Source organism: Tupaia chinensis, unplaced genomic scaffold (assembly GCF_000334495.1).
Source record: "Tupaia chinensis unplaced genomic scaffold, TupChi_1.0 Scaffold145659_1, whole genome shotgun sequence".
NCBI lineage: Eukaryota > Metazoa > Chordata > Mammalia > Scandentia > Tupaiidae > Tupaia > Tupaia belangeri.
Genome location: NW_006205516.1, coordinates 912,298 through 931,545, shown reverse-complemented (window position 1 = coordinate 931,545; position 19,248 = coordinate 912,298). Strand labels below are relative to the sequence as shown.

Here is a 19,248-nt window from a genome sequence, read left to right as displayed (position 1 = left end):
GGCTGAATAAACTCAGGTAGGACAATTACCAGAAGTCCCCTGTAAAGGATAAGTTGTATACAGGGAGGCTAGAGGATCAGTGTGGAGAAGGCCAGGTTTAGTTGTTAATTTCCAAGGGCCAGCATAAAGTCAGAAACAAAAGTTAAAGCCTGAAAAGTCAGACATCAGGTAAACACTAGATTCAAGGCAGTACTGAAGAACAAGTGTGCAAGCACAATAAGAAAGTCCAGTTTTCTTTTTTTTTGAGACGTTTTTGCTATAGGGCGTGTGTGCTCACCAGACAGACAGAGAGAGACAGAGAGACAGAAAGCGAGAAATCACCCCCCAGGGAGGATGGCCATGCTGCAATCCCTTCTCCTCCATTCTCCTCTCAGGATCTTGGGCACACACGCACATGCGCCCGGCATGAATTTAAGCCACCGGGTCCGGGACTCGAACCACGGTCGACTACATGGGAGTCCAGCGACATAGCCATTACGCTAACTGCTGGTCCCTGAAAGTCCAATTATCTTGAGACTGGTGGGAGTAGGGGATAGGGAGTTGAGGCATAATCATAGACCTCAGGGTTTTTAAACAGACTACTCTGGGTTAGAACTCCAGGACTGGGGCTGGCAGGTGGCATGGTGGTTAAGGTGTGCTGGACTCCCACATGGCCAACTACGCTTCAAGTCTCGGACATGGCAGCTTGCTTTCTCACTCCACCCTACCCCCACCTCTGGTCAAATTAAAATAACAATAATGATGATGAATAAAATAAAATAAAATAATTCTTTAAAAAAAAAAGAAATAAAGAACTCTAGGACCCTCTATGAGTGCTAAGGTTTTCGAGCAGGCCCTCAACAAGATCTTTCCTTTAGGAAGTTTAAAGTCTAGCAGGGCCTTTCCCTCCTGTAAGGAAGGAAATCCATATCCAGCATTGGTGCCTCTCAATGCTACTTGGGGAGCCCTTGGTCCCCAAAGGCTAGTTGAGGTTATAAAAGGTCATTGGCATTACAGTGGGCCCTCCTGCATGTAGGGAATATGGCACTGCTCCCCTCTTGATTGTATGTGAGCTCTGAGTTGTTTTTCTCCACATGAGATGGGCCCCGAGTCAGCCCCAAAGTTTCTCATGAGCCTTCAATGTGGCCAAGGATATATATTTGCCAAATGAGGCCAGCTTTGCTATCAAGAGTTTCCTGCCTGATGCACAGTGTTCCCAATAACTGAGATAACTTGATCACCAATGCGTGAAGGTACCTGGGAAAGAAACACTGAAGTTTCACCCTGGCCTATGCAGCTTGATAAGAATGTCAGCCCATCCGCTTTCTGAGCTTCATTCTTCTTAGCTGAAATCAGCAGAACCTGAGGAGCCATGAATCGTATCAGCTTTCTGACACTTTTGAAATCTTTGCAATTCCAGAAGGACAATAAGCCCTTATAATGCCATGTCTCTCACATGGAAGAAATTAATGAACTTTTTTTTTTAAAAAAAAAGAAAGCAGGATTTGGGTAAACATAAGCAGATGCTCTGACCCCACCTCAGACCTATTGACCAAGAATCCTAAAGTGTGAGGTCCAGGAATTAACATGTTTAAGGCCACACCAGGGGGTTCTGCAGCACCATGTTTTAGGGCCCCAATAGCACTATATAATCTCCTGAGTCTGACAAGCACTGCAGGCTGAAAGGCCTAAAGCTTCCATGCCAGGCCCAACTGCTCAGCAACTTTCTCAGCAAATCTGCCACTCAGGACTGAGCCTCAAAAATCAGAACTCTTAGCTGGACCAGGACAGCTGAGCACCTTTATCTAGGCCAGGGACTCTTAGCCTTTCCAGGGCCACATTAGCCCTTTGGAAATCTGTTAAAAGCTCCAGATCTTCCCTTTCCCCGACACAGACACACACATACAGAGGCCTGCACATTTTTGGTGATCTCCTCTCGCAAAATACACACGAGCCCTTCACATATGTTTTCAGGAGTACATAGATTCTCTGAAGCCCCTTCATGAATTGCACCTCCCTCACCCCTGGCTCAAAATCCCCACATTACAGAAACTTCTGCCCTAGAAATATGAACACAGACTGACTCTGGTGCTTCTGTTCCTTTTTAACCCTTTGTATGTTGGAGATGCACACTGCATATGTTATCTGGGTTCAGTTTGGAAATACTCCTAGGTATGTGGGAGCAAGGGACAAGGGGAGTGGTAGGATAGATGTGACAAGATTGGCTGCGAGTTGGTCATTGTCAAAGCTGGGTACATCAGAATTCGTTCTACTCTTCTCTCTACTTCTGTGTATGTTTAGAAATGTCCATAACCGGGGCCAGCAAGTGGCACGGTGGTTACAGTGCTGGATTCTCACATGGCTGACCACAGTTTGAGTCCTGGACCCAGGGTCTTGAAAATCACACCAGGTGTGTGTGTGTGTGTGCATGCTGACAATCCCAGGAGGAGAATGGAGGAGAAGGGATTGCAGTGTGGCCATCCCCCCTGGGTGGTGCTTTCTCACTTTCACTCTTTCTGTCTCTCTCTGGCAAGCAGAAGTGTCCTATGGCAAAAATCTTTAAAAATCATTTTATAAAAAGAAAGGTCTGTAATCAAAAGATATTTTTAAAACTGGGACCAGCAATGGTGTAATGGCTACATTGCTGGACTCCCACATGGTCAACCATGGTTCAGGTCAGACCCAGGAGCTTGAAACTCATGCCAGGTATGTGTGCATGCATGCCCATAAATCCTGAGAGGAGAAGGAAGAAGAAGGCATTGCAGTGTGGCCATCTCCCCTAGAGGGTGATTTCTTGCTTTCTGTCCCCCTCTCTGTCTCTCTGGTGAGTGCACACGCCCTATAGCAAAAATCTCTCTTTAAAAAAAGGATATTTAAAAATTGGGACCAGCAGTTGGCATCATGGGTATGTGGCTGGACTCCCATGAAGTTGACCGCGGTTTGAGTCCCAGACCCGGTGGCTTAAACTCACACCGGGCGTGTGTGCGTGCGTGCCCAGGATCACAAGAGGAGAATGGAGGAGAAGGGATTGCAGCATGGGGGGTGATTTCTCACTTTTTGTCTCTCTGTCTCTCTTTCTGGCAAGTGCATACGCCCTATAGCAAAAACCTCTCAAACAAAAGTGAAAAAAAAAAGATATTTAAAAATTTAAAGCAGGTCGTGGGGTATGTGAACTTAAAATTACATCTCAATAAAACTACTTTTAAAATTTCTTTATTTAAAAAAATGTCAGAGATATTTTCTTTAATGTTTATTTATTCATTTCTTCCATGACAGAGAGAGATGAGAGGGGCACCCCAACAGAGTCTTCATGTCATGATCCACCCCTTCACCCTAGCCTGCCCAGATCATGAGTACATGTATGAGCCCAGCATCCATAAGGAGGTCCCGTGATGAGAATCCAGGACCTTCTCACATGGGTCCAGTGTCACAGAGCTGGTGTTAACTACTGCTAGCTGGCCCTAGCGCTTCTTTTTAAGGAAGTCAACCTTCTTATATAGACTCACCTCCATCTGTAAATGGAGTGTACTGATGACCACGAAGAAGCCTTTAGTCCCCCGCCCGCTGTTCCTCAGAGTATTAACAACAGTTAGTCAATACCTCTTGACCTTGCTACCATGGCAGGGAACACTCCAAGAAGGCCTCATTAGGGAGTTAAGAAGACTAGTTGCTCTATATGAAGGGCCACAAGCACAACGGCTAACTACCTCTAATCATCGGGTATTGCTCTGCTAATAATGAGCTCAGTGATGGTCATTATCAACTACATTCCATGTTCAGAGAACTTCACAAAGAGAAACTTAACTGGGAATTACTAATACCCTTTTAAAGAAGAAGAAAAAGAATAGTAGTAGCCATCCCTGAATAGGCATGCTTCCCTACTGTTTAAAGCTTGGAATAAAAAAGATGTTTCCTGCATGGATCCTAAAAAGAATAGATCTTAGAGCTAGTAATTGGTGATGAGGTTTGTCAGCAACACAGACACCTAAATAATCACCAACAGGCTTTCTGTGTAGAAGGATATAGGGGAGGGGGTGGGTGGTGAAGAATGACATTCGTTTCTGTGTGTAAATATCTGCAGAGATGCTTCAAGCTTCTTGCCCTGAAGAGCTAAAAGGGCCTCCTTTCTTTAGCCCCCAAAATATTGTGGCTCTTCCTTGGGTGGTGACTAAACTTACACCCATCTGCCGTATTGGCCTAACCATATCTTTGCTTTTCTACAGCATTATGTCTCTCTGCCACTGTATTTTCTTGGCAAAATGGAGATGACAATGGCCCCTGCCTTGGAGGATTGATCTGAGGTTTAAATGAGATTTTCCAGGCCTCAGAATAGGGCCTAAGCACAGAGCAAGCTCTCAGCAAATATTCTTGTTTTTAAGATAAGATTTTTCTTAATTATTTATTTTACTTTATTAGTTTTTCAATTTGCTATAGGGCAGTTACTGCTGTGTTCTGTGGATCACTACAGTACAAACTGAGCCATTCCCTCGATATAGCAGAGTGACAGCCGACAGCATCTATCAGACCCTTGTTTTAGTAAACTTATATGGCACCAGGCTATATATGGCACCAGGCTTCTATCCGGGAGTAGAAGGTTCACACTACCAGACAGATGAACACTGGAGACCACATCTGCAAAGAGCCACAAGTTTGGGGAACCTGGCAAGCAGAGGTCAACAGATGACAAATTGTGTGGTGCCCAGAGCCCAAAGAACACATTAGTGTCTCTTCAACAATGGTCCTTCTGGCTGACACTGGCCTCTTTGTCCTTCCAGTCCCGTTATTCTTTCCAGGGTTTCAGTGCAGCCTCCTGCTGCCTTTGATAAGAAGACTTGGTTGTGAGAAATCACAAATGGAAAATGTGGCACTCTTGGCCACACTTACAGAGACCATCACAGCAGGGGCATTCAGCACTCAGCCATCTGATCACCCACTGCAGGAGCGTAGCAGGGACTCTGCCTTTTCGTTTCTCTCTCTCCTTTTTTTTTTTTTTACAGATAGATTTTTGCTATAGGGCACATGTGCTCACCAGAGACACAGAACGAGAGAGAGAGATAAACCATCCCCCTTGAAGGGGATGACCATGCTACAATCCCTTCTCCTCCATTCTCCTCTCAAGATTTTGGGCATGCACACACACATTCCCAGCGTGAGTTTCAAACTGCTGGGTCCAGGACTCAAACCACGGTCGGCCATGTGGGAGTCCAGCACCCTAACCACTATGTCACCTGCTGGCCTTTTTTTCTCTTCTTTCTTCTTTCATCTGTAATGTGTGTGTGTGTGTGTGTGTGTGTGTGTGGTGTTTTAAACAGGATCTCTCTGTTGTGATCCTCCTATTTCAGCTTTCTGAGCAGCTGGGATCACAAGCATGCACCACTGCACCTGGCTCTTTAGGGTAAGAGAAGAATCCAACTCAGGACTCCCATGTGGCCTCAGTTTGTTAAACAGCAGAGTCCATTGCATGCTACCACAACTAGGCCAGGGCCCTATTTGTTGAGTGATTCCCTAAGGAGCTTCTCTTCCACCAACTTACCTCTATGCAGCCAGTGCCTCTAGATCCCTTTGTATGTGGTTGCCTCTCTTTCAGCCTGATGCCAGATGCCAAAGCACTACCATGCTGTGGAGCTATGAGGATCCCACTTGCTAGCAAGGCAGCTGGTCCTCTGGACAATCTGGATCTAGCTATAAATGCAAGGGTCATGAGGGAGAGCATAGAGCAGGGCAAGAGATACAGCAAAGGCCCTTTCTTCTTAGGCATGTGGGAATCATATGCTTTGTTGATTCCTGTGATAGATTTTTTTTAAATTCTAGATTAGTTTCACTCTGATTCCCAAAACTCTATTACTAATTGTAGTGTAGGAAGACCATATTGCTTTCTGTTAACAGTATAAATCAGGACTAGAATAAAAAAAGAGGGGCTAGCAGGCAGTGTGGTAGTTAAGGTGCTAGACTCACACATGGCCAGTCATGGTGGCTTAAAAATCATGCTGGGTGTGTATGCGTGCATGCCCAAAATCCTGGGGGGAGAATGGAGGAGAAGGGATTGCAGGGTGACCATTCCCCCTGGGGGTGTTGATTTCTCACTTTCCTTCTCACTGTCTCTCATTGGAGAATACATGCACCCTATGGCAAAACACACACACACATACACACACACACACACACAAACTTCAAAAGAAAGACATAGATGTGCTGCAATAAATTCTTAGACTAAAATATAAAAATAAGTTCAAGAAGCTAGAGCTGAACCCCAATGAACTAGAGCCTCCTTGACCAATGACTTCAAATAACCAGCAGTTTTCTCCTGGCTTGCCCCACCCCTTTATAGGTAAATGAACCAAGTCACAAGATAGTGCAAAAATTTTCATACTAGAGAATATTTGAAGAACATAGTATTCAGTCTGCTCTCTATAACAGAAACCGAAAGATTGGGAAGAATAATATCAGGGAGGGCAACGGTAGCTACTAGAGATAGTATGGGGCTGGTAATAGGGGGTGGGTAATAGAGGGTTGGAGGGAAGGGTATCAGGAAAAAAATGTAACAGACACAAAGGTGAAAAGTTATCTATTGACGATGTAAACAGTAATGTCTTTGACTTGATTCATATGTGCTGTATTCATGTGGGGAAAAAATCATGTTGTACACTGTAAAGATGTACAGGGATTAAATGAAAACAAATAAACAAAAGCATCACATTCAGCCCAGGTCTCCTACTTCCCTCAGGGCTCCTACTTTGGACTCTTGGTCATTAGTTGTTAAAATTTAGTGGACACCAGAATCACCTGAGGTGCTTATTTTTGTTTTTGTTTTTGTTTTTGTTTTTTGAGAGGTTTTTGCTATAGGGCGCGTGTGCTCATCAGACAGACAGAGAGAGAGACAGAGAGACAGAAAGGGAAAAATCACCCCCCAGGGGGGATGGTCACTCCGCAATCCCTTCTCCTCCATTCTCCTCTTGGGATCTTGGACATGCATGCACACATGCCCGGCGTGAGTTTAAGCCACAGGGTCCAGGACACGAACCACGGTCGACTACATGGGAGTCCAGCGACATAGCCATTACGTTAACTGCTGGTTCCCAAGGTGCTTGTTTAATAGTGAGAAACCCAAACTTGTTTCCACTCACTCAATTGAATAACTAACTGATATTCAGGGAATATCCACTGTGTGCTAGGCACTATTGTGGGTACTAAGGATCTAACAGTGAAGAAAACAACCCCTGTCCACAAGATGCTTACAGTTTAGTGGAGAAGATAGACAAGAAAGAAGGTACTTGCATGAGTGCTGTAAAGTAGGTACAATTTGAATATGATGTGGAGAGATTAGGGTGGGGTTGTGATTTTAAAGAAGGCAATCAGGGCAGGCCTCTGTTAGGAGAAGACTTTCAGCTGAGGCCTGAATGAACAGAAGCCAGCTATGGGAAGGGCATCATATCAGAAGAAAAAGCAAGTACAGAAATAAAAAATGTTCTTGGTGGGGCTTGCAGGTGGTTTGGTGGTTGGGGGCACTGGATTTCCACATGCCCAACTGTGGTTCAAGTCCCAGACATGGTGGCTTGCTTTCTCGCTTTCTCTCTCTCTCTCTTTCTCTCACTTGTCCCTCTCTGGTCAAATTAAAATAAAGAAAGAAAAAAAGGAAGTTAAATGAAATCTTTTTTAAAAAGTTCTTGGTTAATTCAAGTGTAGAAGGACAGACAGAAAGCCCAGAGAGCTAATTTCAGTAGACATTGGATAAGGGCTAGGAAACTGAAAAAAGAAAATAAAAAATTTTAATAAGTGACTCCTCATCCTGGAGATTTAAATCCCAGTTGAAAACCTCTAGACTAGATTGTCATTCAGAACCCTGAAATTGAAGCTTGCAATATCACCCCAGCTAGCAAACCTATTCTAAGTACTATTCATTAAGAGGAAAATCCCCCCCCTTGTGACCAGGAGATGGCGTAATAATTACATTGCTGGACTCCCGCATGGCCGACTGTGGTTCAAATCCTAGACCCGGAGGCTTAAATGGGTGGCTTAAAACTCACATCATGTGCATGTGTGTGTGTGTGTGTGTGTATGCGCCCCAAATCCCAAGAGGATGATGGAGGAGAAGAGATTGTAGCATGGCCATTCCCCGGGAAGGTGATTTCTTGCTTTCTGTCTCTTTATCTCTCTAGTGAGTGCACATGCCCTATAGCAAAAATCTCTCTCTAAAAAAATTAAATGAATAAAAAAGGAAAATCCCCTAAATAACTCAACTAGAAAATTCCTTGGGAGAAGAGATGTTGTATTCATGGTGCCTAGAATAATGCCTGCTACACAATAATATCTAATGAATGAACCAGTGAATGAATGGTGGCTAGCACCAAAAACCTCCTGATGCTCAATCATTTTAAATGAGCCAGAATTATTCTCAAACTTTCATAAAAAGTTAAATAAAAGGCTGTTTCATCCTATCCTGTAGTTACCCAGGAAAGCTTGTATTAGTAGCAACCTCCACTTTCTGAGCAGCCATGTCCAGGACAGCTACTACATTCTGAGGTAGGGGCTCATTCTCCCACCTTGGAGCCCAGTGGGCTCACAGAAATAAGAATTATTTGAATCCACTGAACTCACACTTGGGATCAACTAGCCATGGTCACAGTCACTGAGCTTCCTGGACAGCTCACATCTAAATTTATGGATGCTAGGTGCCACCTACAGGCTGCTGGGAGTCTGACTGATTCAGTCAGGAATCCTAGCCAATGCTGCTTGTAGGGCCTGCCCAAACCTCCTAGAGTCATAGCACAATGCAATTGGGTAACCAGGGTCTGGGCCACGTTTGGGAGCCTCACACCTGCCCCTTTATGCATCTTTCTCAACACTTCTTACCTCAGCATCCAGGACCTACGGCATGAATTTAACCAGGATCAATGATAGTGTCTGGTCTATAGGCAGACCTACTATACTTGGGCAAGGTTATAAAATCTACACTCCAGGGTCCAGCAAGTGGAGTGGTGGTTAAGGTGCTGGACTGCCACATGGCCGACCACACTTTGAGTCCCAGACCTGGCAGCTTGCTTTCTCACTTTCTCGTTTTTGTTCTTTCTTTCTCTCTCTCTGGTGAGTACATGTGGCCTGTACCAAACTATAATAATAAAAATAATAATAATAAACAAAAATAATGTTTTTAAAAAAATCTACACTCCAGGGAACCAGCAGTTAGTGTAATGGCTATGTCGCTGGACTCCCACGTAGTCAACTGCAGTTCGCGTCCTGGACCTGGTGGCATAAAACTCATGTCGGGCACATGTGCGTGCATGCCCAAGATCCCAAGAGGAGAATGGAGAAGGGATTGCGGCGTGACCATCCACCCCTGGGGGGGTGATTTCTCGCTTTCTGTCTCTATGTCTCTCTCTGTCTATCTGGCGAGCACACAGGCCCTATAGCGAAAAAAAAAGAAGAAAAAAAATCTACACTCCAGACCTCTTCCTTTCTCAAACAAAGCCTTCCTGTGGAGGAAGATAGAATAGATGTGGTTTTCCCCATTCCTCCTGCTAAGTACAAATAAGAATGCTGGACAGTATATATACCACATACATTATATACTACAAAAGATAGAAAGAAAACAAAAAAAAAGAAAGAATAAACAAAAGAAAAATAAAAAAGATTCAAAGGTGGAATGAAGAAGGAAGATTTAAGGGCCTCTACACACAAGGAACAACAACAGTGGTAAGATACCTGGTATTTCTTTTTGCCTCATATATCAGATGTGGAGCTAAAGAAGCCAAACACCAATAAAGGACAAAAGATGCAGTCAACAAGAAGCCCTAAGTAAAGCCTACTTGGGCTGGCTCTGTGGTCTGGTGGATAAGGCAGCCAGATCCCACATGGCTGACCATGTTGCACAAGTCCTGGACCTGATGGCTTGAGAAATGCACTAGGTACATGTGTGTGTGTGCCCCAAATCCCAATAACAGGGAGAGATGGAGGAGAAGGAATTGAAGCATGACATACCTCACTGGGAGGTGTTTTCTTCTTTTTCCTCCTCTCCCTCTTGCTATTTCTGTCTCTGGTGAATGCACACACCCTCTGGTAAGGAAAAAAAGAAAAGAAAAGAAAGAAAAAAGAAAGAAAGAAAAAAAAAAGGAGAGAAAGAAAGAAAGAAAGAAGTCTGTTCATGGTCCAGTTTGATGGCTAAGCAGTAATGCACTGGTCAAATGATGCTGGCTCCACATGGAAGGTCACAGGTTTGATTCCCAGTTGACCTGTACACTCTGGGTATGCATACCTATGATCCTAGCTGGCCTGGAAGGCTGAGGAGGGTCACAATGTGAGATCCTGTGGAGGGTGGTTGTCACTCTTTTTCACTCTCATGAAAGAAAGAAACTATAGGGCATGTGTGCTTGACAAAGAGAGAAAGAGAAAGAGAGGTGGCCATACTCCAGTCCTTTCTCCTCCATTCTCATTTCTGGATTTTGGGCATGCACACACACACACACACACACACACCTAGTGTGTTTATTAGGCCACTGGGTCTCAAACTTGAACCATGCAGTCAGCCATGTGGGTTCCAGTGCCTTAACCACCACACTACCTGCTGGCCCCAAAAGAAATAAACTTTTCTAAAAAGTATTTTTAAAAGAAGAACAGCAAAAAGAGATAACAGACTTACATATTTTTTTTAAATAAATAGAAAAAAAGTGTAGCAGGCCTGCCTCTGGGACAGGTACTACCGTTGGTTCTGGTTAAAGCCATGTCACTGGTTCTGCTATCTCTAGCCAGAGACAGCAAAAAAGGGGAAGCTTATATATTCTATAGTCTATTCCATTGCTAATAACAGAAAGTACCTAAACCTAGGGAATTTAAGAGAATAGAACTGACGTCAAATTTAGGTCATGGCTTGGAGGTCTGAAGTCTAAGTTCCAGAGGTCACATCTGGTAAGGCTTTTCCTGTTAGTGGAGTCCCAAGGCCATGCAGGGTGTCACTTCATGAGAGAACAGAAACACATATTTTTGTGTGTTCCTTTCTTCTCCTTATAGACCCTCTAGGACTCTATCATGGGGTCCCCACCGTGATGACCTCAATGTCAATCTCCTCCCAAAGGTGCAACATCAGGATTGGGTTAAGTTTTAACTCTTAATCTCATCACAATCAAATCTCAACACATGAACTTTCAGGGGACATACAAATCATTGCATTATCAGACAGAATTTTACAAAAATAACTGCTTGGGGCCAGCAGGTGGTGTAAGGGTTAGGGCACTGGACTCCCACTTGGCCAACCATGGTTTGATTCTCAGACCTGGGACTTTCTCTTTATTTCTCTCTGTCTCTCTCTCTCTGGTGAGTACATGTGTCCTATAACAAATTGAAAAACTAGTAATAATAAAAAATAAAATTTAATAAATAATTCTTTTAAAATAATTAAAAACAATAACTGCTCTATTCCAGCTAAATACCACAGAGAAATTGTGACTCCCCACCTTGTCAACAGAGGCTTAGACAGGAGCCCTGACCTCTACCCTCATGAAGCTGTAAGAGGTACTCCTACCTCCTACTAGCGTAGTGGCAAATGAGTCCTAGTGGAAAACGAGAAATTTCAGCACTGCCCAGCAGTAAAGAGGTCCCCCTGTCCTGTGATGTCAATGAAGTCCAGATGGGAAGGCACACAGATCTATAAGAAGTAAAATTGTCCCTATTTGCAGATGACATAATTGTCTACATAGAAAATCCTAAGCAAGCTACCAAAACTCCTAGAACTAAGAAGTGGCTCAGCAAGAAATAAGATCAACATAGGAAAGTTCATTATATTTCTGTATATTAACAATGAATGCAGATGCAAAAATTTAAAAATGCACCATTTACAATCTTGCAAAAAGTGAAAATGCTTAACCATAAATCTAATAAAACATGTCGAGAACTTGCTTGCTGAAAACTACAATATGCTGGTGAAAGAAATCAAAGATCTAAATAAATGGAAAGATATATGGGTGTTCGTGGGTTGGAAGGTTCAACATAGTAAAGATGTACTGAGTGTGACTATATAAGGGCAACACGGGTGGAATGTTCTGCATCTTGACCATATTCGTGCCAGTATCCTAGCTGTGATAGTACGCTACAGTTTGTAAGAAGTTACCATTGGAGGAAACTAGGTAAAGGGTACATGGGATTTCTCTGTATTATTTCTTACAACCACATGCAAATCTCTCCAAAAAGAAAAAGTTTAATTGAAAAAAAAAAAAAGGTCTTTTTCTGTTACTCCGTTTATTCTCCTCTTGGGCCTTGCTGGGGTGTTAGTGAGTAATAATGAGCACTGATATCATTCCACCTCTCACTTATATCTCAACATGGGCTTCCTAGAGATCATAGAAGAATACTTTTCTTGTGGAAGAAACAGCTTTGAATTTGAAATTATGATACCTTGAGACCTCGTCATAATATGCTTTGCGACCTTGGACGAATTGCTTAGCCTTGCTGAGATTCCATGTCATCATCCCACTGAGGGCAAATGAAAACACTTGGCAAATTGTAAAGCAGTGCACAAAGGGAAGGTCTTCTACCCTCTCCTCTTCCCTTCCTGTCCTACAGAATTCTATTGGAGAAAGGGATTGTGTTCTGGACCTTCTCATACACCCATAGTTTAACCCAAATCCCTGCCCCAGGAGGTGCTTAGTAAGTGCTTGTTAATGCTGATAATGGCAGAATGTTTAAAACCAGCAATTGACACCAATGAGGTAAAAGGAAGGTTCAGCCCCTGGTGGGACTGCAGTCTTTGTTCAGTGAGACTTTGAAGAGCCTTTCAAGGCATCCCACATAGACAGCTCCCTGCCCTGGGCATAACTTCACTCAGACTTCACGGGATGAAAAGCCAGGACCCGTGGAACAGGCCAACTGCTAGCTTGGAGGATCAAAGAAGAATGACAAGATAAAAGCTTCTCCCTTTGACCAAGAACTTTCTTAGCCATTATCTCCTTTGCTCTTCACTGTTGTCCCAAGGCAGGCATGGGATGCATCATCCCTAATATGACATTAGCAAACACTGAAGCTAAACAGGGATGTGACCTACCCAAGGGTCACACAGCTAGTGGATCAGTTGTACTGTGAGAGCCAGACTCATGGGCCAGACATTTTCCACAGCATGGCTGGGGTCCAGTGAAGAAACTAGGACAAAAAACAGACAAACAAACAAACAAATGCAGTCCTCCCTGCCCTGACCTAAAGCTGCTTCCCAAGGAATTGTGGCCAGGCCTCTCAGGAGCCTTTCCACACACCCTCCTGTCTGCAAAAGCTGCTTTCACAGTGGACCTGGCAGCCTCACGGTGCTGCCTGAGACTTCCCTCCCTCCATGCTCGGAGCTTTCAGTGACCTATTTAAAGGCAGAGAAACCAGTTTAAGGTTTGTGTCTCTCCCCAGCAGGCAGTGCCTCTCAGGTGGCTGTCCAGGGCCTTCCCAGGCACCTCTTTCAGCCTCTTCTCAGTGGTGACAACTGGGGGGTGGGGTAGGGAGGGCAGCCATTTTTCTCACCTGTCCCCAAAGCCCACAACACCCTAGAAAGCTCCCCAGAGACTAAAGAGAACGAAGTCAGGGCCTCTCTGGAAGCCAGGCTGAGGAGGAGGTGGCAGTTCCCTCCCATGGCCCTTGCTTCCAAGGTCTGGATGCTTCTTCCCCAAGTACCCCAGCTCTCCACTGCTGCCACCATCAGAGTGCAGGGATAAAACTGAAATGTGAAAATATAAATGCTGCTTGGGCGGGTGAGTACCAGAAGCCATTTGCTTGAATTAGTTCATCTGTTTGCAGTTGCCAACTTGGAAAGCTAAGAGGAGCTCTGAGGCTGGAGGTTTGGCTAGCAGGGAGGGGGCTTGAGGATGCAGCAAGGGCTCTTGGGCATCAAGCCTCTCAGTCAGCAAGTCACTCGGAAATCCCTTGCTGAGTGCCTGCTCTGTCTCTGTGTCCCAGGGGCCACTGTTTCTGTCCACCAATTGCTGTCAGTCTAGATGAGGGGACAGAGCTCCCAGGGAAGGCATGAGGCAAGAGGTATAAGCACAAGAGTATGTGCTTGGGCCAGTCAGTTTGGCTTCCAGTCACCTTGTGGGACCTTCAGCAACTGGCTTATCCCTTCATTTGTTCATCATTGATTAATCATTTCTTCACTGAATAAATATTTATACATATTCATGGAGTACCCACTATGTGCTGGTGTACTTCCAGAATGATCGCCTCATGGGGAAGAAGATTTTTTTTTAAGGGTGTAAGGTGGGGGCTCCTTTAGATAGGATGTTAAAATAGAGCACTCATTATCATGAAGTCACACTTTAAGAGTTACTTCTTTTAAAAAAAAAAAATTTGCCAGAGGGTATGTGCATTCACCAGAGAGAGAAAGAGAGACAAAGAGGGAGAAAACACCTCCCGTAGGGCATGGTCATACTACAATCCCTTCTACTCCATTTTTCCAACCTGTCAGGATTTGGGGTATGTACACATATGCCTGGTGTGTTTCTTGAGCTACCAGGTCTGGCACTCCAGCCTTTTGATTGGCCATGTGGGATCCAGCTGCCTTAACCACCAGGCCACAGAGCCAGCCTTGAGCAGTACCCTCTTTTTCCCTCTTTTTTTTTTTTTTTTTTTTTTTGAGGGGAGGATTTTTTTTTTTTTTTTTTTTTTTTTTTTTGAGAGAGAGATTTTTGCTATAAGGCATATGCGCCAGAGAAAAACAAGAGACAGACAGAGGAACAGAAAGTGAGAAATCGCTCCCCGGGGATGGCTATGCTGCAATCCCTTCTCCTATGTTCTCCTCTCCAGATTTTGGGCATGCATGCACATGCACCCGGTGTGAGTTTCAAGCCTCTGAGACTGGGACTCAAACCACATTCGGCCATATGGGAGTCCAGTAATATAACAATTACACCATCTGCTGGTCCCAGTATTACCTCTTCAAGATCCACAAATGTTTTCAGTTAATGTTGCCAAATCTGAAATTAGCATCCCAAAAAATCTGCCAACTTTTTGCATATACACAAGATTCAAAAAAAAAAAAAAAGGTCCCAGAATCTCATAAAAAACCTTTCTCTTTCCAGAACCTCTCACCTGCATAAGGAAAGGTTTTAATGGGGAAGCAGAGTGGGGGTTACAATGAGGGCTCCTGAACCTTTCAGTCAGGGTGTCATTCCCAATCCCTTATTACCTAGAGATCCATAAGTCTTGCCATGTCTTAAAGTCACAGTAATTTATGAGCAGTCAGTTCTGCTTTCCTTCATTCACATACTCAAGAAGAATCTGGTGAGCAGCAACAAATTGCTGACAGTTCTCTGGGAGCTGGAGATTCAACCATGAACTAGATATTCATGACCTCTTTAGAAGCTTAAAGTTTAGTCAGTGAGAGAGACAGATTAATTATATGAGTAACCAATTAATTACAATTGTGCTAAATGCTTTGAAAGAGACTGTAAAAGGGAGGATCCTCATTCAATGAAGGGGCCAAAGACTTTCCTATTGAGGTAACATTTAAAGCCGAGACCTGAGGCCGACCTGTAGCCTGGAGTTAGGGAAATAGGTCCCACATGGCTGGTTCCCAGCCCTGGGGGCTTGAAAAACATGCTGGATACATATACATGCATGCCCAAAATCCTGAAAGGACGGGAGAAATGGGAGAAGGGATTGCAGCAGTGACCATGCTCCATGTGGTGTGCTTTCTCCCGCTCTCTCTCTCTCCCCTGCTCTGGTGAGTGCATGTGCTTTCTGACCAAAAAAATGCTGAGACCTGAAGGACGAGCAGGGTTTGACCAGGTGAGGAGACAGAGAAGTGCTATCTTGCAGAGCACATAACACGTGGAAGTCCAGAGGTGTGGTACTTTCAAAGAATAGAGCAAGCCAAGGGACAGGGCTGAGTGAGGCAGGAAGAGAGAGGTTAGGACAGGTGAGGAGGATGCCAGAGCAGGCAGGACCTCATAAACCACGATAAGGATGTGAGCTTTATCCTAAGAACTTTGAGGAGCCACTAAGAGCTTTGGAAAAGAGGCTAGATCAGGTCTATATTGGCTTTCCGGGTCAGGACAGAGTTAAAATGGGGAGACAGCTGGAAAGCTGCCAAAGTCGGTCAGGTGTGAGAGGATAACTGAAGCTTCTACTAATCTGGTGTGGTGGAAATGGAGAGCAAACAGAGCCCAGAGAAGTTTAGGAAGTGGAATCAACAGGACATTGTGATGGATTGCCTGTAGAGAAGGGAGGATTTGTTCCCATTCTCTAGGGTGGGGTTGAGGACTAGGTGAAGACTTATATGGATGGAGCCAGCAGGTGGCATGGTGATTAAGGCATTGGACTCCCACATGCCTGACCATAATTTGAGTCCAGATCTTGTGGCTTGCTTTCTCACTTTTCCTCTCTCTCTTTCTCTCTCTCTGGTGAGCATATGTGCCCTGTAGCAAATTGAAAAATAGTGATAATTAATAAAAATAAATAAATAATTCTTTAATTAAAAAAAAGACTTAGATGGATGGCAAAGGTATTACACTGAATGAAAAAGTCAACCTCCAAAAGTTGCATACAGTATGTGTTATTTTTTGGGTTTGTATTTTGTCTCTCAAAGTTTCATGTTTTATAAAAAATTATTTTTATTTAATTGTATTCATTATTATTTTTTCTTGTTTTATTTATTATTATCATAATCTTGTTTATATTACATTGAATCACATATAACTTTACAGTGTGTTACATTTCTTTTTCCAGAAGGAATACCATGTATATCAGTCAATACAAAGACATTAAAATTAAAATCCCCGTAATTATCAAATAGCTTTTCATTATTTTTTCCAAATTATTATTATTATTCCAATTATTTTGTAAACACTCAATCACTATTTATCATTCTACTTGTAAAAAGACTTTACCCAACACAAAATACTTCTCAGACCAGTCCAGTTGAGAATACTATACACGTCATCATTAACAGGTAATAAACAATTTCTGTGTCCCACTAATGTCATGCCTCTCTATTTGTTCTCTTGCTATCCTTCTTCATATTCTTCTCTTCTCCCACCTTGTTCCACACTATCTTCATCATAGTTAACTATTTTCCCTGCTTTTATGCCCTCCAATTTTTGCTCTCTACCATAGAGTGCGGAGAGTCGGTATATATTAAGTGGATACATACAGTATCTTTCTTTCATATTCTGGCTTGCTTCACTCAGCAATAGATCCTCCATATCCGACCACTTTCTATCAAATGCCAGGATCTTGTTTTTATGGCTGAGTAGTGTAAGAGTATGCAGCCTAGATATGGGAGGCAGTTATCAGTATGCCTCACTAATTACTCACTGAAGCTGGCTGACACATGCCTTAATTATCAGGGACTCTGCAGATAAGATCTGTAGGGCACAGGAAACATCCTGACCCTGGCTAGGTCATGCAACCCTGTTTTATATAATGTTTATGGCTTATACATTATCCTATTTGATGCATACTCAGAAGTAAACTGTCTTGACCTATGACACATAGCAGGATTACACATTTTAATAACAAGGTCAAAAAACGTCTACACTAAAGTCCTTATCTCTAACTGTAGAACTTCAACGGCATCCTTAAAAGCTTGCAAATGGTTCACTGTGCCTGGTAAAATGTGTAAATAAAGAAGCTCAGCATGACTGAGCAACACAACTTGTCTATGTTCACCTGCATCTCTGCTTCTGCATCTTTCTTTCCTTCCTTTCTCTAACTTTTTCCTTCACAGGACCAAGCCTCAAAGACAGACACTGACAGTATTACCATCCAGAGATGGTATCTGATTTACCTGGTTTCTTTCTTTCGTCTTCTTTATCAGTCTCACCAATGGCATGTTGAGCTCGTTAATCTTTTCAAAGAACCAGTTTTTGCCTTCATTTATTTTCTGTATGGTTCATTTATTTTCTATTTCATTTATTTCTGCTGGAACCTTTATTATTTCTTTTCACCTGGCATTTTGGGAGTTTTTGTTGTTGTTTTTCCAGTTCCCTGAAGCATGATGTTAGGTTATCTACTTGCCACCTTTCCATCTTTTTCTTATGTGCACTAATTATTTGCTATGATTTTCCCTCTTATGACTGCTTTTGCCATGTCCCATAGATTATGGAAACTTGTGTACTCATTATTATTTGTTTCCATATTTTTTTATTTCAGACTTAATTTCTTCAGTAGTTAAGTCATTCAGAAGTAGGTTGTTCAGTTTCCATGTGTTTGTGTATTTTCGAGGGTGTTTCTTGAAACTAATCTTGACTTTAATTCCATCATGGTCAGAGAAGATGCTAGATGTAGTTTCTCTGCCTTTGAATCTGTAAAGGCTTGATTTGTGTCCTAACATATGGTTAATATTTGAAAAGGTTCCATGCCGGTGTGAGAAAAATGTACATTTTGTGATCTTAAAGTGGAAAGTTCTATAGATATCTATCAAGCCCATTTGATTTATAGTATCATTTAGGTCCTGAATCTCTCTATTTATTTTTTTCCTAGATCTGTCTAAAGGATATAATGGGGTACTGAGATTCCCAAAAATTATAGTGTTGCTCCCTATTTCTCCTTTTAGCTCCAGTAGTCTTTCCTTCATGTATTTAGGTGCTCCTGAGTTAGGTGCATAGATATTTATAAGCATTATGTCTTCTTGCTGAATTACTCCATATACTATTATATAATGCCCTTCTTTATCTCTTCTTACAGTCTTTGTCTTGAAGCCTATTTTGTATGAAATCAATATTGTAACTCCAGCCCTTTTTTGATTTTCATTTGCATGGAATATCTTTTTCCGGCCCTTCACTTTTAGTCTATGTATGTCTTTATCCATAAGGTGCATTTCTTGAAGGCAACAGATGGTTTCTGGATTTTTTTTTAAATCCATTCGGCCAATCTGTGTCTCTTTTTTTTTTTCCAAGAGAATTAAATCGTTTATTGATTACACATGATAATGGAAGATACACAAGCTTCATTCCCATCTATTTTATCTGGTACCATTATTCAATTTAGATATATTGCATAGGATGTGCCAACAATCATTTTGTAATAACCAAATTGTGACTTTGCTTGGGTGAACCTCAGGCCACAAGAACTGTCAGTTCAACTACACGTATGTTTCTGAAGACAACTGTCTTCTCCACCCAAGCAGGTAATAATGATTATTTAATTTTGAAATGGAACCTGGCACCACCCTGAAGGGATTCTAACTTCACACTGTTGGGAAGTTTACCAAGATGGCTTCAGAGTAGACTAACTTTACACAGCACATTTAAAAAAAAGACACATTTATTCAGTGTCATGATCAGACTATTACATTTAGCAATCAACAGCATG

The 19,248-nt window shown here is 42.8% G+C and overlaps 1 pseudogene; it reads right to left on the bottom strand.

Moving 5' to 3' along the window:
- Positions 1-19,248, bottom strand: part of LOC102473571 (E3 ubiquitin-protein ligase TRIM68-like) — a 49,334-nt pseudogene that overhangs the window by 13,080 nt on the left and 17,006 nt on the right.